Here is a 13,706-nt window from a genome sequence, read left to right as displayed (position 1 = left end):
ACTGAGGTTAGGTTTAGGTATAGTTTTACTGAGGTTAGGTTTAGGTATAGTTTACTGAGGTTAGGTTTAGGTATAGTTTTACTGAGGTTAGGTTTAGGTATAGTTTATTGAGGTTAGGTTTAGGTATAGTTTACTGAGGTTAGGTTTAGGTATAGTTTACTGAGGTTAGGTTTAGGTATAGTTTACTGAGGTTAGGTTTAGGTATAGTTTACTGAGGTTAGGTTTAGGTATAGTTTACTGAGGTTAGGTTTAGGTATAGTTTACTGAGGTTAGGTTTAGGTATAGTTTTACTGAGGTTAGGTTTAGGTATAGTTTACTGAGGTTAGGTTTAGGTATAGTTTCTCCAGGTGGAGCGAAATGAAGACCCGACGTACGACGGACGTTGTGACTGATTTTTTTTGCGTCGCGACCTATTATTTTCAGTCGCAACGTATAATATCAATTCGTCCCGTCAGAACGGACTCGTCGCGGCTATATCTACCCGTTTGCGTCGTAGTAGGTTGACTATTATTTTACGTCGCGACAGAACGGGACACGTCACGGCTATATCTACCCTTCTCGACGTAAAAGGTATTTCGTTGTGGCGTGTGTGGACTCGTCGCAACAGAACGGAACTCGTCGCGGCTATATCTACCCTTCTCGACGTAAAAGGTAATTCGTTGTGGCGTGTGTGGACTCGTCGCAACAGAACGGAACTCGTCGCGGCTATATCTACCCGTTTGCCACGTAAAAGGTTGACTTTGTTATATGCCCGGTGCCCGGCTCTCTCTCCGCCGTCTCCAAGCGAGCCTGAGTGGTTCTCTGGGGTTCCAGCAGGCCTTTTTCCGCGCGCATCGTGCCCGGGGAAGGGCCATGCGCTGGGCCTGGCACCAGCGCGTGCACCTTGTCCATGGAGCCCTTCTCCGTCCCCAGGCGACCCTGCGTTCCAGAGCTGTCACCCTTTTTTGCCCACCGAAAATAGCAGATCTACCAGCTCCTATACATACGGGATGGCCCGACCCGCGTCTGTGGACCCCTGGGGGGGTGTGTGTGTGTGAGCGTCTGAGCTCCTATCTGTGTGCCTCCCCCCCCCCACCCCATGTGGACCCTTGCAGGGGGGGGGGTCGGGGGGTCCCCCTATGCACTTTGTGTAGATGCTGCGTATCGCCTCATACTGAAAAAATTACTATTTTACGCACAGCGCAAGGCAATATGTGATTACGATCGTCCTTCTGGGGGGGGGATAACCTACCCTGGCCAACACAATAGATAACCTACAAGGACATATGAATTTAATTTATATACACGGCTATATTAATTTAGCCGATCATCAAAGCTCACCGCGCTCGTATAGCGCATTGACTGTCTGTCTGTCTGTCTGTCTGTCTGTCTGTCTGTCTGTCTGTCTGTCTGTCTGTCTGTCTGTCTGTCTGTCTGTCTGTCTGTCTGTCTGTCTGTCTGTGTCTCAATGACTTGCCTTAGGCGGATAATATAGACTACAAGTACTTTATTAAAGTAAAGTAAAAGAGTGAGTTCTCATTGCGTTCTCTGCGTCGTAGCGCATGCAGATAGGGGGGGGGGGGGCAGTTCTATAGGCAAGGGCAGAAGGTTCCTATAACGACAGTGGGTGCGTGCCCACCTTAGAGTAGCCTATATATTTTAAGGCACCCGCCCCGCAACTTATTATTATTGGCTTATTATTTTGCCACCAGCGGAGTTGACGCCGTTGTCTAGTATAGACTATATAGGCCTGTGCCAGGATGATTTTAAATAAATATGTCTCTGTCTCTGCGTCTCTAGAGCTATAACATATATACTGTAGCACACATCATGTGTGACACATGTGTGCACACACACACACACACACACACACACACACACACACACACACACACACACACACACACACACACACACACACCGAGTACTAAGTATAAGTAGCATATAGGGTACGGCTCTAAAAACATTAAATACTGCGGGAGCATTACACTAAACAAAGTTGGATTTGTACATTGCAGAAACGTAACATAACGTAAGTGTTCTTATTATTGTCCGTCTGGGTTTTATAATGCAGTGTGAGTCCGCTCCGCGATAGCCGATCTGCAAGCTCACAACGCGTTGCGCTGATTGACAGTGCACGTGCAGCAGCTACTGTATAAAATTATATTTAAGTAGGCTACTTTTTTGTGTGACGTCTGTGTGTTATTGACTTCTTGTTCCTTAATGTGCAGGTTTATCAGAGCGATATAGTGCAGCTGTGAATGAGTAGGCCTAGCTGCTGCTGCTGCGTCCGTGCACCAATAGAGCGACCGCGGCAGCGGCACGTATGCTTGAAATATTAAATAAAAATATGTTGGGCTTCCGGGCGTCCGTTTCTGGACTGTACCAACGGGCTTAGGGCCGGACGGTCCCTTAACTCCACGGGCCCCTATATTTTAGGCCCGTGCAGGGCTCTAGTGTGTGTGTGTGTGTGTGTGTGTGTGTGTGTGTGTGTGTGTGTGTGTGTGTGTGTGTGTGTGTGTGTGTGTGTGTGTGTGTGTGTGTGTGTGTGTGTGTGTGTGTGTGTGTGTGTGTCGCATGCGTGCGTAAAGTTAGTAGGCTATCAGAAGCAGCAACCATGCAGAGCTATACCAATCAGATTAAATAGGCTATATGCCTTAAACGTTTGACAAGCAATATTAAAAATACAAATCCACAAGCTCGAAAACCACCTGACGGGCCGCCCAAACGGGTCCGGGGACCCCCGGGCGGTACGGGTCACCGTGGACCCTTGGGGATCAAGGGGGGCCACGGGTGTCCACGTTTGCGGAGACGCTGCCTTCATATTAGCCTACTTAAATAACAAGCAGCTGATCTACAATTGACAATTTGACATGTCATTGCGTCGTATTCTGTCTTTCTTTCACGCACGCACGCACGCAGACATGTCACAGACCACCACATAACCATATTTGTATGGCCATATCGTTTATAGGCCTTATAGCTGAATAGCGCCGGCCGTCGGGGGTTCATTTGGTTCCAACCGTCCCATTATGGTCAACATTTATGATATGCTATTGCATTCTTCCAACTAAAGATTTAAATATTAATCTGAAAAAATGACATGGCACGGACTGGCTCAGAAAATCTCCCTGCATCATTATATCAAAACCAGGCCTATACTGAATGTAGGCAATTGAATTCCATGACTTTTGTTTCAATCAACTGAACTAGACCAATAAAATAGTAGGCTAGTATTTATGTTTTTCGTTAATAATAATGCATGCTAATTATTATTGAACGGTAAGTACGCTGGTATGTATACGCTATGGTACACTATAAGCTTGTAGATCTGTTTATTTTAAGCATGCCGCCGCATTCTGTCAGAATCTCGTGTGTGTTATTATTGAACCATTTCATTTCATGTCTGTCTGTCTGTCTGTCTGTCTGTCTGTCTGTCTGTCTGTCTGTCTGTCTGTCTGTCTGTCTGTCTGTCTGTCTGTCTGTCTGTCTGTCTGTCTGTCTGTCTGTCTGTCTGTCTGTCTGTCTGTCTGTCTGTCTGTCTGTCTGTCTGTCTGTCTGTCTGTCTGTCTGTCTGTCTGTCTGTCTGTCTGTCTGTCTGTCTGTCTGTCTGTCTGTCTGTCTGTCTGTCTGTCTGTCTGTCTGTCTGTCTGTCTGTCTGTCTGTCTGTCTGTCTGTCTGTCTGTCTGTCTGTCTGTCTGTCTGTCTGTCTGTCTGTCTGTCTGTCTGTCTGTCTGTCTGTCTGTCTGTCTGTCTGTCTGTCTGTCTGTCTGTCTGTCTGTCTGTCTGTCTGTCTGTCTGTCTGTCTGTCTGTCTGTCTGTCTGTCTGTCTGTCTGTCTGTCTGTCTGTCTGTCTGTCTGTCTGTCTGTCTGTCTGTCTGTCTGTCTGTCTGTCTGTCTGTCTGTCTGTCTGTCTGTCTGTCTGTCTGTCTGTCTGTCTGTCTGTCTGTCTGTCTGTCTGTCTGTCTGTCTGTCTGAAAGCTCAGAGCGCGGTGTGTGTGTGTGTGTGTGAGGGTGTGTGTGTGTGTGTGTGTGTGTGTGTGTGAGCAACCTTTACAGAGAAACTGTGATAATGCGTGGCTTGTGCACATAGCCATGTGTGCAACTATAGGGCCTATTCTCGCATGCACCTATAGTTTGAGCGCTTGTGCTCCTATCCGTGCCCCCCCCCCCCACCCCATGTGGACCCTTTGAGGGGGCCGGGGGGGGGGTCATATGCATTTCTATACAAGGCTATATTAGCCTATACTTTAGCCGATCATCAAAGCTCACCACGCTCATAGCGTCATTTCTGTCTGTCAGTCAGTCAGTCAGTCAGTCAGTCAGTCAGTCAGTCAGTCAGCCAGCCAGCCAGCCAGCCAGCCAGCCAGCCAGCCAGCCAGCGCAGAGCACGCAAAATATATAGTGATTGTTTTCTTACTTCTATAACAGCCTGTCTTTCTCATTTTATTGACTAACATTCACTTACATTGTCTTAGCACCGAAATAAACTATTCGTTCATTCATCAATGCATTCATTCATTCTTTCATTCAATTTACTGTTGTATTAAATGTTATGATAAACACTTTATGATTCTTATCTAAGTACTCGGACCCTCGTCTGGTTCTGGTGTGTGACGACCCGGTTGACATTCCCATGGTTCGGACAGCCGCCAACGATGTAACACTTTGCACGTTTCATTTTTTTACTCAGAGATCCGTTTATCTACACATGTAATATTTTCAGGCAACGGACCTACACATGTCAGCTACCATAAACCACTTCAAGTTATTTTTTTTATAAAACAGGTCGGGAGTTATTAAACCGAACGTGGACGCTGTTCCAGTGTTACAATTGCTGCGCATGTCGGATTAATTGGCATGCATGATAAATGACCAGTTTGGGCTTTTTTTATTATTATTTTTTTGGCACCCACCGCCGTTATAGGAACGTGACGCGGCTGCACATATATAAGTACATTGCATATTCACGTACAAGTACCTGTTATCAGTACACAGCCTGTTGGATATGTTATTACAACATTAAATTCCCCGAGATGTGCTATATTTGCTGTTATTTTATACCTAAAAGTGATGTTGTCAAGGCAGTAAGATATTTGTATACTTCCCAAGGATTAAGGAGATGTTTTTAATTTTTTTTAAAGGTTTGTACTTTAATGTTTATTTAGCATATTTAGAGTTATTTTTGCTCTCTAAACACATTGATGCATGGATCAAAAGAAAAAATTATAATACACTCCGCAGAATCCCACAGATTTTCCTCCGGAATCACCGCCTAAAAACATTGAAAAAACGCAGATTTCTTTTTCCTTTAGTCCTCACTGTCAGTCTGTGGAATAAACAAAAGAAATTACATTACTTAAATCGTTGTACATTCTCACAAGCATGTTTGTTATTTTCATATGTTCATGAATAGTAAAAGATAACTGTACCTCTTCTTCCACTTCTTCGTCTCGCCTGGAAAAAAGATCGACCATTAATGTTGGATTATTGTACTATATCTGTGGCTATATTAAAGGCCTTTTATATGTGATCTCACATAATGTGCGAGTCAGAGGCAGAGCTAACGTTACTCAATGATCATTTGCCGACTGATTTATATCACAGCACAGCGTGTGCTGAGAGAGAGAGAGAGAGAGAGAGAGAGAGAGAGAGAGAGAGTGAGAGAGAGAGAGAGAGAGAGAGAGAGAGAGAGGGGGGGGGGTGCTCCGTTTATTGGCTCTATATAGGCCGTGCGAGACAGGATTATTTTAAATAAATATGTCTCTGTCTCTGCGTCTCTAGAGCTATAACATATTGTGATGTGTGCAGCAGAGGAGGAGCTCAGTGATTGATGAGCAGAGACGCACTGATTGACGGCAGTGAATTCAGGTGGTGGACGCCAGTATAAAAGGGACACTTGGGTGTTTGTACAGGTCGGAGCATACGTCTTGCGGCACGGCACTCTGGGGACGGGAGGGGCCGTTCGCTGGTTTTAGTCCAGCCGACAGCGAAGACAGACAGCGAGGGGGAGTTAGCTGTGAATGAAGCAGGAGGGGAGACTACACTTACGGTCTCCATAGACAGGGCTGGGCAAGTAGCAGGGTGATCGGCCGCCTCGCTCCGCGACCTACGATGACAGCTGACCAAGTTTAAAGAGACTGTATTGTCAGCGCGGCACGCCGGCCAGCTAAGCATCCCCTGGGGAGTTGGACGGCGTCACAGCTCAGACCCTGGGGGGTCCCGCCCTGGCGGCTAGTTAAGTACATGACCAAACACTGTTGTATTATGTCACTATGTGTACATGTAAATAGGCTGGTATTTTATAGAGTGGTTTTATCATTAAGTGCTGTGCATATATGAAATGTCCTGTTATAGTTTATTACCTTTTTGCCTCATTCTATTATTGTTGTGCTATAACCCACTGAGTATTACCTTTAATAAAGATTGCTCTGTTATATATTTAAATCCCTTGCCTGTGGTCCGTCCAGGTTCTGACATAGCTACAATTTATAGCAAACATAGGAAACCCACTTTTATTACAAGCACACATGTGCACACATGTGTGCTATATGTTATAGCTGTGCTGTGATATAAATCAGTCGGCAAATGATGATTGAGTAACGTTAGCTCTGACTCGCACATTATGTGAGATCACATATAAAAGGCCTTTAATATAGCCACAGATCATATAGGAATACGAATAGGCTTGGGCACTACCTATACCATCTCTCTATAGTGGGGCACCGACGATCTGCAAGCTCACAACGCGCTGCATGTGGACGCAACACTTGGAGCTTGTGTGTTCCAGCTAACCCTATAGCATAACACACACACACAAGCAACAGTATAGACATCTATTCATCATTATTTATTTCAAATCAAAATATACAATGTAATGCTGCACCACTGTCATGAAGTTCGCACGCACGCACGCGTGCGACACACACACACACACACACACACACACACACACACACACACACACACACACACACACACACACACACACACACGAGATTCTGACAGAATGCGGCGGCATGCTTAAAATAAACAGATATACAAGCTTATAGTGTACCATAGCGTACATACCAGCGTACTTACCGTTCAATAATAATTAGCAGTATTATTATTAACGAAAAACATAAATACTAGCCTACTATTTTATTGGTCTAGTTCAGTTGATTGAAACAAACGTAATGGAATTCAATTGCCTACATTCAGTATAGGCCTGGTTTATAATGATGCAGGGAGATTTTCTGAGCCAGTCCGTGCCATGTCATTTACTGCATTACATCTTCTGCTATTTTCGGAGCTGCCAGATTAATATTTAAATCTTTAGTTGGAAGAATGCAATAGCATATCATAAGTGTTGACCATAATGGGACGGTTGGAAGTGGAACCAAATGAACCCCCGACGGCCGGCGCTATTCAGCTATAAGGCCTATAAACGATATGGCCATACAAATATGGTTATGTGGTGGTCTGTGACATGTCTGCGTGCGTGCGTGAAAGACAGACAGAATACGACGCAATGACATGTCAAATTGTCAATTGTAGATCAGCTGCTTGTTATTAAAGTATATAGGCTAATATGAAGGCAGCGTCTCCGCAAACGTGGACACCCGTGGCCCCCCTTGATCCCCAAGGGTCCACGGGGACCCGTACCGCCCGGGGGTATTATCATTAACCGCCGTGCGCTCTGATCCACAAGGCGCACGGGGCTGCGCAGAACACACACACACACACACACACACACACACACACACACACACACACACACACACACACACACACACACACAGACGGACCCCCGTGGACTACCGTGATCCCCAGGGGTCCACAGACGCGGGTCGGGCCATCCCGTATAGGAGCTGGTAGATCAGCTATTTTCGGTGGGCATGGGTGACAGCTCTGGAACGCAGGGTCGCCTGGGGACGGCGAAGGGCTCCACGGACCGGCAAGGTGCACGCGGTGGCCTGGCACACGTGCACACGTGCCAGGCCACAGGGCGCAGGGCGGACCGGCAAGGTGCACGCGGTGGGCGTAGGGCAGCGCAGGGCACCGCGCAGGGCACCGCGCACCGGGCATATAACAAAGTCAACCTATTAGGCAAACGGGTAGATATAGCCGCGACGAGTCACGTTCTGTCGCGACGAGTCCAGCTCACGCCACAACGGGTTAGATATAGCCGTGACGAGTCCCGTTATGTCGCGACGGAAAATAATAGCCAACATATTATGTCGCAAACGGGTAGATATAGCCGCGACGAGTCCGTTCTGCCGGGACGAATTGATATTTACGCCAGGACGTACTCGAATATACGTTGCGACGGAAAAATATACGTCGCGACGTACGTCGTCCGTCGTGAAGGCATTTCGCTGTCTCTCAGTTTTACTGAGGTTAGGTTTAGGTATCGTTTACTGAGGTTAGGTTTAGGTATAGTTTTACTGAGGTTAGGTTTAGGTATAGTTTACTGAGGTTAGGTTTAGGTATAGTTTACTGAGGTTAGGTTTAGGTATAGTTTTACTGAGGTTAGGTTTAGGTATCGTTTACTGAGGTTAGGTTTAGGTATAGTTTTACTGAGGTTAGGTTTAGGTATAGTTTACTGAGGTTAGGTTTAGGTATAGTGTAATATATTGATGTTGATTAATGGTGGAAATTATGCCATGCAGGTTGTATAAAAAAGTGAGGTCCATCCAGTGTCCTTTTCTTTCTCATTTTGAGTTTATTTGAAGAACACCATGAGCTTGCCAAATATGACCAAACAGGACCCCATATTCTCTGAGAAGCCCCGTTCCTCCTACCACCAGGCTCCTATATACTTCTGTGGGTCCCTTCCCACTCGTACCAAATCCCGTGCATGTGTGTGTGTGTGTGTGTGTGTGTGTATGTGTGTGTGTGTGTGTGTGTGTGTATGTGTGTGTGTATGTGTGTATGTGTGTGTGTGTGTGTGTGTTCAAACCCAAATCACAACCACATGCTATAATGAACAGAGGCTTTGTTTCCTAGCCCTCCCGCAGTTGACCCGTCCGACCTGTGTCCAGCACCCAGGCCAGGAATGTCTCTCCCTGGACACATCAGTATTCACATGCTATAATGAACAGAGGCTTTGTTTCCTAGCCCTCCCACAGTTGACCCGTCCGACCTGTGTCCAGCACCCAGGCCAGGAATGTCTCTCCCTGGACACATCAGTATTGGCTCTTAACTGGGTTCAACTCTGATGACCATGGTATTTTGTTAACATGACTATATTAAGCATCTGCGCCACAGCTCATCTCTCAATGTGAATACATGTCCTGTCATATAACATTGTGTTTGTGGATGTAAGTACAGGTATTCTATATGTATATTTATGACTAACTCAAACTATAAGACCTACTAGGCTGTTACCCTCTCCTCTATGGGGGGGAAGGGCGGTGGTTTGTCAGTGAACATCTCAGGCCCCCAGTTAGCTCTGTCTGGCACAGCCCAAATTACGTTTGTGGCCATGTTCCCAATTATTATATATATCTATACATATATGCCTACTGTATAGTATAATGTCTATATGTCTGGGCGCAAATACACGACATATCCTCCCTTCCTGACACAAACCCGTGTCAGGACATACGGAAGAGCCCCGACACGCCAAAATTTAAACACAGATTTAAACATAACTGGTCCCTTAAATGACCCAATGTTTTATCAGACCCCCGTCCACTGAACCACACAAACCACATTGTCCGCCTGACCCCCCTGGAGAGACAAAAACCTATTACACAAAATAAAATAAGGAAATAATTCAAGCTAACCTAAGCACAAATTAACAAACTATAACAAACTATTACTCAAACAATATTATCATTGACCTTACTAATAGTATAAGCCGATAAAAACAATTACAGCATCAGAATTCATCACCTTTTTTTCAAAATGTAATCATTAAACCATAGTTTGACTTGATAGGCACACCTTAATTTCGGACCCCCCTTAACACAGGAGCGTCTTGTTAACTACCTAAATTGCATAATAATTAGAACAGACAAACCCTTTGTAGATAGATTTGAAACTGAACCATGTGTTAACCCAGAAATGAAACTCCTCATATAACTGAAATCCTATTTAAACCAAATCAAATTCCTATATTGATTAAATTCAAATACCTGTAAATGAAAAGTTGACACTCAAAACATGACACAAATAATAAAACAAACAAATAAACATCCAACAATAACTCAACACATAATACCTGAAAACAATATAACTAAAAATGCACATCACCGAATATTACATGTACTGAAACACACAAAATAAAAACAAAAACCTCTAAGTTGAAATGCAAACTCCCCAATGACATCTGTCTTCTGTCATTCCTCCACCACGGACCTGTGAACAATTGACATGTACACATTGGCCCAGCGTGGGTGGGGGCTGCTAGCTGTCCCCGTTCAGCTCCCCCCCTACACACATAAATATGCATACTGTGACTTTAACATCCTGATTTGGGTCTACCGTCAGTATGACCCCTGCACCCCTGCGGAGGTTGCAGTCGGTCGCCTCGGTTACACTGACGCCAGAAATGACTGAATTCTCCACATATGTAACAAACACTCTGGTTCTTCTGATGGGAATTACTACCCGGTCCTTGACGTCTAGGTGGTCTAACCCCTGGCAGAGGAGAGTATGGGAGGTACCGGGGTTCAACCTGGCTGGCCTGTGGCGGTCGCTGCTGACTATCTGAACTAACCACCATCTGTCCTGCCAGTTGGGCACGAGTCAAAGCCCTCTGCCTTTCCTCATCTTGTTCTGTCTGAGTAGTTAACTTTCTTCGGTACAGGTCGACATAATGTGCAACATGGTCTATATACATCGCTTTAGTCATGCTGGTAAGACCCACAACCTCCCTTAACTTCCTTTGCACTGTCTCAGGCACCCCTTGTTCAACCGTGCTTCTGAAAACCACCTGCTCAAATTTATTTAAGTCTGGATCGTTTCCTGTGACTGATCTCCATCTCTGATACACTCGGTCCACATACATTCTTGGGTGTTCAGTTTCACTCATGTTATCAATAATAATACTGCTGGGGTGTATATTAGTCGGAAAGAGGGCCCTCAAAACACGCCAGAGTCGGCCCCTGTACGCATCAAAAAGGTCCCCATCATCAACAGTTGTTTCAATGTATCTCTGAAGTCCTGCACAATTGAAAACATTGTCCAGTGCACACAAACCAACTTGCCAGACAATCAATTTCTTAAAATCACCCATTGTTAATTGAATGCCCTCCAAAAGTACCTCGAACGTAGTAATCCAGGCATAGGCTCCGTCACAGAGTGACGGCAGTTTACTTACAATGTCTGTTATGTCCACGTATGAAAATGGACGATAGACCAGGTTATGACCCTCAATTATCACTGGCATTTGTGTAGCAGTGATTGTTTCTTCCCTCCTGTTGCCAACACGTTCCCGCTCATTATCATAGTGTCGGGTGACAGCAAGATGTCCTGGCTGTCGCTCAAATGACCCCTGGTCACTGTCGTCATCACCGCTCACCTCAGAATTCACTGAGTCCCTACTGCAGTCGTCTGCTCCCAGATTGATAGCACAACTTTGTTGGCCAGCGGTGTCATCACGCCGGCTGTCCTTGCAGGTCTGGTCGGCGGTTCGTTGCCCCTGCCCTGCCTCAACTAGTACTGACTCCTGGTCCTTACGAGCTTTTTCCAAGGTTTGACCTACGTCACTAAACAAATCTAAAACTGCTATTTCAACTTTACGCTTCACTGTTCGGGCGTTGGTTTTCTGTCCTGCTCTATGCGTACGGACAAGGACCCCCATAGTTCTAATAATGTCCTCATTGAAAGTGCCCGTTACCGGCCATCGCTGTTCAATGTCAGGCCAGCGTTTATTCCATTTCTTTGAAATCACGGAAATACCCACAACGGCGGGGTTATCCCGCTCCAGAATCTCCACTGGGTTCAGAATTACCTTAGAACTCATCCTCAACACTAAATGAGTACCAGATTAACACAAAAGCAACTGCAGTGACACTATCTGTCCAAATGTTATATCAGATCTAGGCTACTGCCTATTCTATTTCCCAAAAGTTGTTCCATACAACAAGAAATGGGACAATTCACTACTTTCCCTCTCCATCCAGACCAGGCCTCTGTGTCTTTTGTCTGAGTCCTTGCCTTGGCCTTTGTTGTTTTTTTGGACATAAGAACACAAAAACGATGTCATTAGTACCACTTCTCCAATTCTTAAAAAAGAACCCTCAATGACATGGGCCTTCACTCACACTCACTGTCAGGCTTGTTATATCTTCTCATTTAAACCCCTGGCCAACGTCTACCCAATTCAAGCTTCATATGACCTGGCAAACATTGCTGTTTCTCCTGACACCTTAAGGTGTACCCGATCATTATCCACCACCAAAAATAAAAAAATGTCAACAGTAGACAACAGTAGTCTACCATCGCTATGCCTTTTTTTAAATGAGAAGATTTTCCACCCCTTCAACCACACTCACTCGCATCACACAATACGACAAGGTAGAAGTAGCCTATTATGTTTCTTCCACAGTACTACAAGGAGAGAATGACCCCCCTTGACTCATGCACTCACACACTCATGTGCCGTGTCCTCTCTCACATGGGGAACCATAATAGCTACCCCCACATTCCACACACTCATTTGCATACAACCAACTCATAGAATGAGTAGATGGAGATTTCTCACTCAAAGCAACTGTTTAAACAATTTCTCAAATAGTTCCACACTCCTACGTATGTACACTCTACCGTACATGAATAGCCATTTTATAGTTCCCTTATCTAATTTAGTTCATTCATCCAGTTATTTATTAACCTCCTATTAATTTCCAAATTTTAATTGTTCAAATATTACCTATTATTATTATTATTATTATTATTATATCATTATTATAAATGTTCCAACCCAACTCAATATACCATCAATATACCATCCCCCCTTTAAAACCTGTGAAACATGTTTTAACCATAGCCTATACCGTCAATCCTTAACCCTCAGTAAACCACCCAGGCAACGGTACACACACAGGCCACTCCGACACAGAGTAAACCATTCAACAAAACCCCATCAGCGCCATGCGTTGCCATAGTCGGGAAGGACAGACAGGCCCCCCGCCCCCGCCCCACCCCCCTCAATACTGAGGAGAGCGGGCAGGGAGGAGCAGCAGCACACACATGCATGCAGCAAAAAGTAATCGAGTACTTCTACTCCCCACTGCAGAGTGCGTGTGGATCATACTCATACACTCCTCTCCTAAACCCCCCTCGGCACTATCCCATAGCGCATAGAGAGAGAGACCATTTCCACTCCACATAGGCCAACATGTAATACAAGAGCCCCTATTCCATATAACAACCATCAACAATATACAGTCGCAGTATAACACCACCTCAACCATATAACATAATCCACTCCCAACTTCATTACACTCACACAGAGACAAAACAAAACACACAGACAAAATAGACAGACCACCCAACTTAACAGACAGATTTACACACAATTCACACCATGCAACACAAACACCCCATCATATCAAGTCAATTTCAATTCAATCATTCCCCCATATTAATTCAACTCCAATTCAATCATCTCATCATATCCATCACAAGTATCTGGTATCTCTATATGTACCCGGTGACACTATGCACCCGGTGACACTATGCACCTCACGGCGTCACTATGCAGCATGCACCCCAACATCCACCTTAATTCC

The sequence above is a fragment of the Protomyctophum parallelum genome, assembly GCF_964188405.1.
Source record: "Protomyctophum parallelum genome assembly, chromosome: 13".
In the NCBI taxonomy this organism is placed as follows: domain Eukaryota; kingdom Metazoa; phylum Chordata; class Actinopteri; order Myctophiformes; family Myctophidae; genus Protomyctophum; species Protomyctophum parallelum.
Note: the sequence above shows the minus strand (reverse complement) of the source record.